Genomic DNA, 8492 nt, shown 5'->3' with positions numbered 1-8492 from the left:
GTTAATGAAATCAGATAGGGATATTGGTTTCTTAATAAGTCTGAGAATTAATTATGCACGGGAGAGACAGTTATGATTCTTGATTTCTTGACTTATAGATTAACTGCATATTCAATCTTGGCATGTTTAATTTGTCCGCTTGTAGGTTCAGTTGGTGAAATCACTTCCCTATGACCCGTTCTCCATAAGAGTTTTCTTTAGAATTTTTTTTATTCGCTTTGTTATTTGATTTTTGTGTGTCAAGAGAAATTCTTGATTGTTTCTCTAGATAAAATTGAACAATGATATCTGTAGTACTTTAGTGACTAGAAGCTCAATCCAGTGGATGATATCGGTAATTACTTACCACTTTTATTAAAACTTGACCCGTATACTTGCGGTAAGCAATTTCTGCTACAAGTTTTTGGCGCCATTGGTGGGGATTGACAATTATTTAGTTTCACTTGATACTGTGGAGAATTTGTTTGATCTTACTATAGAGTTGTTTTTAATTTTTGTGTCTTTACTTGTTTTTTGTAGGGAGTTGATTTGTATGCGCAAGGAGAAAGACGCAATTTTAGTCCCTTTTGATTTTGAAATTGAGAAAACTTGTAAAAGAAATCGAAAGGAGAAAAAGAAGACGAATGCAGAGATGGATCCACCACCACTTGTACCGATTGTTCAACCTGTGGAACGACTCCAATTAGAACAAAATAACCAAAGGACCATTAGAGATTACTGTCAACCGAACTTTCCTGATCATGTTGGCATAACCAATTTGCCTATTAATGCCAACAATTTTGAGCTGAAACCTGACCTCATCCAGATGGTTCGAGAAAAGACATTTAGGGGCAATGCCACAAAGGATCCAAATAATCATTTGACAATGCTTTTAGATGTTTGTGGTTATGTGAAGATGAACAGAGTAACTAATGATGCGATTCGCTTACTCATTTTTCCTTTTTCTTTACAGGATAAGGCAAGAGATTGGTTGAAATCTTTGCAACCAGGCAGTGTTAATTCTTGGCAAGAGATGGTTCAGGCGTTTCTCACAAAATTTTTCCGACCTGCCAAGATAACTCAACTTAGAATAGAGATCGGATCATTCGGGCAATATGATTATGAGCAATTGTTTGAGGCTTGGGAGAGATACAAGGAGCTTTTAAGGAAATGTCCACCGCATGGTTATCCAGAGTGGCTGCAGATTCAGATGTTTTACAATGGACTGAATGGACAAACAAGGACTATACTGGATGCTGCAACTGGAGGCACTTTATTATCCAAAACACCTAAGAATGCTTACATCTTATTGGAGGACATGGCAGCCAATAGTTTCCAATGGCCTAGTGAGAGATCGAATGCCAAAAGAGTTGCTGAAATGTATGAAATCGATGAGGTAAGTTCCCTAAAAGCTCAAGTTCAAGCTTTGACTAATGTTGTTTCTAAACTTTCAGGACCAGGAACTTCTCATTCAAATGAGTTGGTGGCAGCAGCAGATACATATTCTTACTATGAGCCAACCATCGAGCAAGCTCAGTATGTCAATAATAGAAATTTTGGCTACAAGGGAAATCAGCAACAGAGCTCGCTGCTAACACACTATCATCCAAGGTTGAGTGATGCAAATCTAACCACGGATCCATTGACTGTACCCGGGGGACCAATTACAAGAAGCAAAGCAAAGAAGATTCAAGAGGTTTTCATAATACATCTTCAAAGGCTAGCCAATGCACACGAGGAGACAAAGATTTCTGAGGCAAAAATTCTTTACAATGTTAATTTAATGAGTCAAGAAGAGAATGGAGCAAAGATGGCACTGGAAAAGTTGTCTATTTTGAGAGATGGCACGGAGGACAAAAAAAGTGTGCAGATTGGTGAACAGGTGCCTTTGCAGATTGCACCTCTTGGGAGTTTGTGATGTCAAAGCTTGTCAAATCTCATCCAAACGTAAAGCGCCTCCTACATGTGATTTCCAAGACAATTTAAAGCAATTTTACATTTTTGGACTCACATTTAGTTGTCTAGTTTGATGTGCAATCATGTTTTAATTTGCATGTCTTATTTTCCACAATTTGCATTAAATAGGATTTGAAAGACTTTTGGTGTTCCTCATGTTGAACGACCATTTGGCCTATTTAAAGGCTTGTAATCACCTTGTTTTGGAGGATTAAAAAAAAACATATTGAAATTCAAGAACTTTTGTTCCTTAACACTTTTGGTGTTGCTTCTTTCAAATCTTGCTTTAGGTTTGATGTTAAACCGATTCATTGGATTAGTCTCGATCAAGCTAATTCTGGAGTGAGTCGTCTTAGGATCTAGGAGTGACCATCGTAGATTCTAAGTCCGATCTAAGAGTGATTCATCTTCTAACCTTACTCTTGGTTGGAATCATTCGGTAAGTTAGTCGTTTTTGTGAATGTTTGCAAGGATCCTAGAAGGACCTCTAGCTTTGTAAACCCGAGCAACCTTGGCGCTTATCATTTGGTATCAGAGCATTGGTCGACATCCTTTGGCCGGTTCTAGAGGTGAAATATCTTTACTTTATTTAATTTTATTTTTCTGTTATTTTCCTTTTTCGAAAGTAGTTTCTTACAAAGTGTAACAAGACATAACTTGTCTTGAAATTCTTGTATTTTGCTCTCGGATCATTAGCAAAGAAAAAAAAATTAGAAGCAAAAGAAAAAAAAAGGAAAAAAAAAACAGAAGCAAAAGAAAGAAAAAACATTAGCAAAAAGAAACAAAAACAGTAGCAAAAAGAAAGAAAACCGTAGAAAAAAAAAAGCATTCGAAGATCCGAGGCACACGAAAGGTTCTTTTCATTATGTTGTGTTTTGTTTAAATTATCAAGTTGTTTATCCTAAGATTGAGTTTCTGTAGTCTTAGTTTGTGAGAGTTGATCATTGAATTAGTTATATCAAGCTTTAAGCAAGATTGCACCAAAATTTAAGCCAACCCTTACATCTTTGACCTAGTACCAAAAGCCTACCCTTGAGTGATAAACACGAGTGTCCTTGAGTGAAATCTTGGTGAGAAGAGTGGTAAGGTCCTTATTATCATTATTATTGTTTCTAACAAAATGGCACAGGATGGAGTACCACAAGTACCGCAAGATCCTAACATGGTGATTCTTCAAGCAATTCAAGGAATGATGGAAATGATGATGGAAGATAGACAAGAAAGGAGAGCGCAACAACAAAGAGAAGAACGAGCCTTACAAGAAGATGATGCGTTTGACCTTGCTGAACAAGAAAGACAAGTTGGAGGAAGAAGAAATGGGAGAGGAAGACGACGAAATAACTTTGCCAACGTCATGCAACCTAGAAGATTGGAAAGATTAAATGAAAATAGGGATGGCGGAGTTAAACTCAAGATTCCACCCTTTAGTGGAACGGCGGACCCCGATGCTTACTTGCAATGGGAAAGGAAGATAGAACATGTGTTTGATTGCTATACATATAGTGAGAATACGAAGATGAGACTCGCCATTGCTGAATTCACCAATCATGCCGGTGAATGGTATCAAAATCTCAAATTAGAAAGAAGAAGGAAGGAGGAGGATCCATTAGACACTTGGGAAGAACTCAAAGAAGCCATGAGAAGGAGGTACGTTCCAAAACACTATGAAAGAGATTTGAAAACTAAACTGCAAGCTTTGAGGCAGGGAACGAAAAGTGTTGCTGAGTATTATCAAGAGATGGAGACCTTAATGCTAAAAACCCAAATCCGAGAAGAAGAGGAAGACACCATGTCTAGATTCCTTGGAGGTTTGAATCGAGAAATTGCTCATGCTGTTGATAGAAATCCACCGCCTTACCTAGAAGATATGTACCATTATGCTGTCAAAATTGAAGATCAATTGAAGGAAGAAAAGGAGTATTCAAAAAGGTACACATCTAAAGCTAATACATATTCCAATTCTAATGCTTGGAACAAGGCTGGTTTTGTGAATAGGAATGAATCATTGCAACCAAAAGGAAAGTTCGTAGCTGCCAAAAGAATGGAGGGAGAAAGTTCCAATACTAAAAAGAATGAAGCTCCAAAGGAGGTAAGGGAAAAGACTAGTTCTATTCAATGTTGGAAGTGCAAAGGGTTTGGACACATGAGTAAAGATTGTGTCAATAAAAGAGTTATGGTGATAAGAAATGGTGTAGTTGACTCGGATGATGATTGTGAGGAACATGATGAAGAATTTGAAGAACGTGATGAAGAGTATATTGAAGAAGGTAACTTCATATCCTTGATAACAAGAAGGGTACTTAGTGTACAAATCAAGGAAGAGAAAGTTGAAGATCAAAGGGAAAACTTGTTTCACACAAGATGCTTAATTGAAGGAAATCCGTGTAGCTTGGTGATTGATAGTGGAAGTTGCACAAATGTGGTAAGTAGTTTTCTTGTTAAGAGACTTCAACTTGCTACACGTCCACATCCAAAACCATACAAACTTCAATGGTTGACAAACAAAGGAGAACTAAAGGTAAACTCCCAAGCTCTTATTCCTTTTACATTGGGAAGATACAAAGATGAAGTCCTTTGTGATGTTGTCCCTATGAATGCGGGGGATATACTATTGGGCCGACCATGGCAATATGATAGAGAGGTCACATATGATGGGCTGTTGAACAAGTATAGTTTTACTTTGAAAGGAAAGAAATTTACTTTACTTCCGTTGTCTCCATTTGAAGTACATTGTGACCACTTGAAATTAGAGAAGAAAAGAAAAGAATTTGAAGAAAAAGAGAGGAGAGAAGAGAGCAAAAGTGAGACTAGTGAAAAAAAAGAGAAGAGTGAAAGGCAAAATGAGAGTAAAAATCAAGAAGAAAAAAAAGATGAGTTGAAAAGAAAGAATGTGAGTTTGATTGTAAGAAAGAGTGAATTGAGAAATGTGTTGTTAACCCAAGAGCCACATTTTGTGCTTATGTGCAAAGGTATGTGTTTAGCAATTGAAACAAAATCTCATGATGTTTTGCCAAGTGCATTTAAGTCTCTTTTGCAGGAATTTAATGACATGTTTCCCCATGAAGATGCACCTACGGGTTTACCTCCTCTTAGAGGGATTGAACATCAAATTGACTTTATACCAGGTGCAACTTTCCCAAACATGGCTGCCTATAGGACCAATCCCACCGAAACCAAGGAGATTCAAAGGCAAGTGGAAGAACTCATGGAGAAAGGTTATGTTAGAGAAAGTATGAGTCCTTGCTCGGTTCCGGTAATTTTGGTACCCAAGAAAGATGGCACATGGAGGATGTGTGTTGATTGTCGAGCCATCAACAAAATCACGGTAAAGTATCGACATCCTATTCCTAGATTGGATGACATGTTAGATGAATTACATGGTGCTAATCTGTTTTCAAAAATAGATCTTAAAAGTGGTTACCATCAAATTCGAATGCATGTGGGAGATGAGTGGAAAACAGCTTTCAAAACAAAGTTTGGGTTGTATGAATGGATTGTTATGCCATTTGGCCTTACTAATGCACCAAGTACTTTTATGAGGCTAATGAATCATGTTTTGAGAGAATACATTGGAAAATTTGTTGTTGTATACTTTGATGATATTCTTGTTTACTCAAAAAGCTTGAATGATCATATTTTGCATGTCAAGACAATTTTACTAAAACTTAGAGAAGAAAAGCTTTATGCCAACTTCAAAAAGTGTAGTTTTTGTCAAGACCAAGTCAACTTCTTAGGGTTCATTGTTGGAAAGGATGGGGTGAAAGTTGATGAGGAAAAGGTAAAGGCTATTCGAGAGTGGCCAACACCCACCAATGCAACCGAGGTAAGGTCTTTTCATGGGTTGGCTAGTTTTTATAGGAGGTTTATTAAAGATTTCAGTAGCATAGCCTCACCATTAAATGAACTTGTTAAGAAGCATGCTAAATTTGAGTGGAAAGAAAAGCAAGAAAATGCGTTCAATGAATTGAAAGATAAATTGAGCAATGCACCTTGTCTTGTTTTGCCTGACTTTGACAAATCTTTTGAGATTGAATGTGATGCAAGTGGGATAGGTATAGGAGCTGTTTTGATGCAAGAAAAAAGGCCGATCATGTTCTTTAGTGAAAAGCTAAATAGAGCACAGCTTAACTACCCAACTTATGACAAGGAACTCCATGCACTTGTGAGGGCTTTACAAGTTTGGCAACACTACTTATGGCCAAAAGAGTTTGTTATCCATACCGATCATGAAAGTTTGAAGCACCTCAAAAGCCAAACAAAGTTAAATCGGAGGCATGCTAAATGGGTGGAGTTCATCGAGACATTTCCTTATGTCATTCATTACAAAAAAGGTAAGGACAATGTAGTGGCCGATGCATTATCAAGGAGGTATGCTCTATTTTCTTCACTTAGTGCAAAAATTCTTGGTTTTAAGCATATGATTGAGTTGTAAAAAGTTGAGAAATCGGAATTTTATGATGTGTATGAGCAATGTTTGGAAGGGAAAAATATACATGATTATCTTGTGTTTGACGGTATGCTTTTTAGGAAAGGTAAGCTTTGTATTCCTAAGTGTTCCATTCGGGAGTTGCTTGTAAAGGAGGCTCATGGGGGAAGACTTATGGGACATTTTGGAGAATTTAAAACATATAGCATGTTGTGTGAACACTTTTATTGGTTACAAATGAGGAAAGATGTGAACAAAGTGTGCAAGCAATGTTTCAAATGTAAGGAGGCTAAGTCTAAGACTCAACCACATGGTCTTTACACACCTTTAGAAGTTTCTAGTGAACCGTGGGTTGACATTAGTATGGATTTCGTTTTGGGGTTACCAAAAACTAGAAGACATCATGATAGCATTTTTTGTGGTGGTTGATAGGTTTAGTAAAATGGCACATTTCATTCCATGTAACAAAACAGATGATGCTACTAATATAGCTAATCTTTTCTTTAGGGAAGTGGTTAGACTACATGGCGTTCCTAAAACCATTGTTAGTGATCGAGATGCTAAGTTTTTAAGTCATTTTTGGAAAGTTTTATGGGGCAAATTGGGTACCAAGCTTTTGTTTTCTACAACTTGTCACCCACAAACCGATGGTCAAACTGAGGTGGTTAATAGAACATTAGGGGCCTTGCTTAGGTCACTCATTTCTAAAAATCTTAAGTCTTGGGAAGAGACTCTACCTTTTGTGGAGTTTGCATATAATAGAGCTGTACATAGCACCACCCATTGTTCACCATTTGAGGTTGTTTATGGCTTTAATCCTCTAACTCCTTTAGATTTAACACCTTTGCCACCTAATATGTTTACAAGTGATGCAGCTTTGTCTAAAGCTGAATACATCAAAACATTACACAAAGAGATCAAGGAACGGATTGAGAACAAGAATCGAAAGCTAGTAAGTCGCAAGAACCAAGGGAGAAAGAAAGTTATTTTTAACCCAGGTGATTGGGTTTGGGTTCATCTACGAAAGGAACGGTTTCCAGATCAGAGGAAGTCAAAACTTCAACCAAGAGGAGATGGTCCTTTTCAAGTGCTTGAACGGATCAATGACAATGCGTACAAATTGGATCTTCGAGGTGAGTATAATGTAAGTTCTACTTTTAATGTGGCTGATTTGACTCCTTTTGATGTAGGAAATGAAGACCTTGATTTGGGGACAAATCCTTTTAAAGAAAGGGGGGATGATGCAAATCCAACCACGGATCCATTGACTGTACCCGGGGGACCAATTACAAGAAGCAAAGCAAAGAAGATTCAAGAGGTTTTCATAATACATCTTCAAAGGCTAGCTAATGCACACGAGGAGACAAAGATTTCTGAGGCAAAAATTCTTTACAATGTTAATTTAATGAGTCAAGAAGAGAATGGAGCAAAGATGGCACTGGAAAAGTTGTCTATTTTGAGAGATGGCACGGAGGACAAAAAAAGTGTGCAGATTGGTGAACAGGTGCCTTTGCAGATTGCACCTCTTGGGAGTTTGTGATGTCAAAGCTTGTCAAATCTCATCCAAACGTAAAGCGCCTCCTACATGTGATTTCCAAGACAATTTAAAGCAATTTTACATTTTTTGACTCACATTTAGTTGTCTAGTTTGATGTGCAATCATGTTTTAATTTGCATGTCTTATTTTCCACAATTTGCATTAAATAGGATTTGAAAGACTTTTGGTGTTCCTCATGTTGAACGACCATTTGGCCTATTTAAAGGCTTGTAATCACCTTGTTTTGGAGGATTAAAAAAAAACATATTGAAATTCAAGAACTTTTGTTCCTTAACACTTTTGGTGTTGCTTCTTTCAAATCTTGCTTTAGGTTTGATGTTAAACCGATTCATTGGATTAGTCTCGATCAAGCTAATTCTGGAGTAAGTCGTCTTAGGATCTAGGAGTGACCATCGTAGATTCTAAGTCCGATCTAAGAGTGATCCATCTTCTAACCTTTGATCCATCTTCTAACCTTACTCTTGGTTGGAATCATTCGGTAAGTTAGTCGTTTTTGTGAATGTTTGCAAGGATCCTAGAAGGACCTCTAGCTTTGTAAACCCGAGCAACCTTGGCGCTTATCATTGAGGAATC

At 37.4% G+C, this 8492-nt stretch overlaps 1 non-coding gene across 1 annotated transcript; it reads right to left on the bottom strand.

Moving 5' to 3' along the window:
- Positions 1–1060: 1060 nt before the first annotated feature.
- LOC148208174 (small nucleolar RNA R71) lies at positions 1061–1167 on the bottom strand. The gene has a single exon (XR_015789100.1). It is a non-coding gene; the product is annotated as a small nucleolar RNA R71 (small nucleolar RNA).
- Between the last annotated feature and the right edge of the window lie 7325 nt (positions 1168–8492).

Source organism: Momordica charantia (genome assembly GCF_013281855.1).
Source record: "Momordica charantia cultivar OHB3-1 chromosome 11 unlocalized genomic scaffold, Mcharantia_2.0 BLBB01000011.1, whole genome shotgun sequence".
Classification (NCBI taxonomy): domain Eukaryota; kingdom Viridiplantae; phylum Streptophyta; class Magnoliopsida; order Cucurbitales; family Cucurbitaceae; genus Momordica; species Momordica charantia.
The sequence above is the reverse complement of the archived record's forward strand: the minus strand, read 5'-3'. Positions and strand labels throughout refer to the sequence as shown.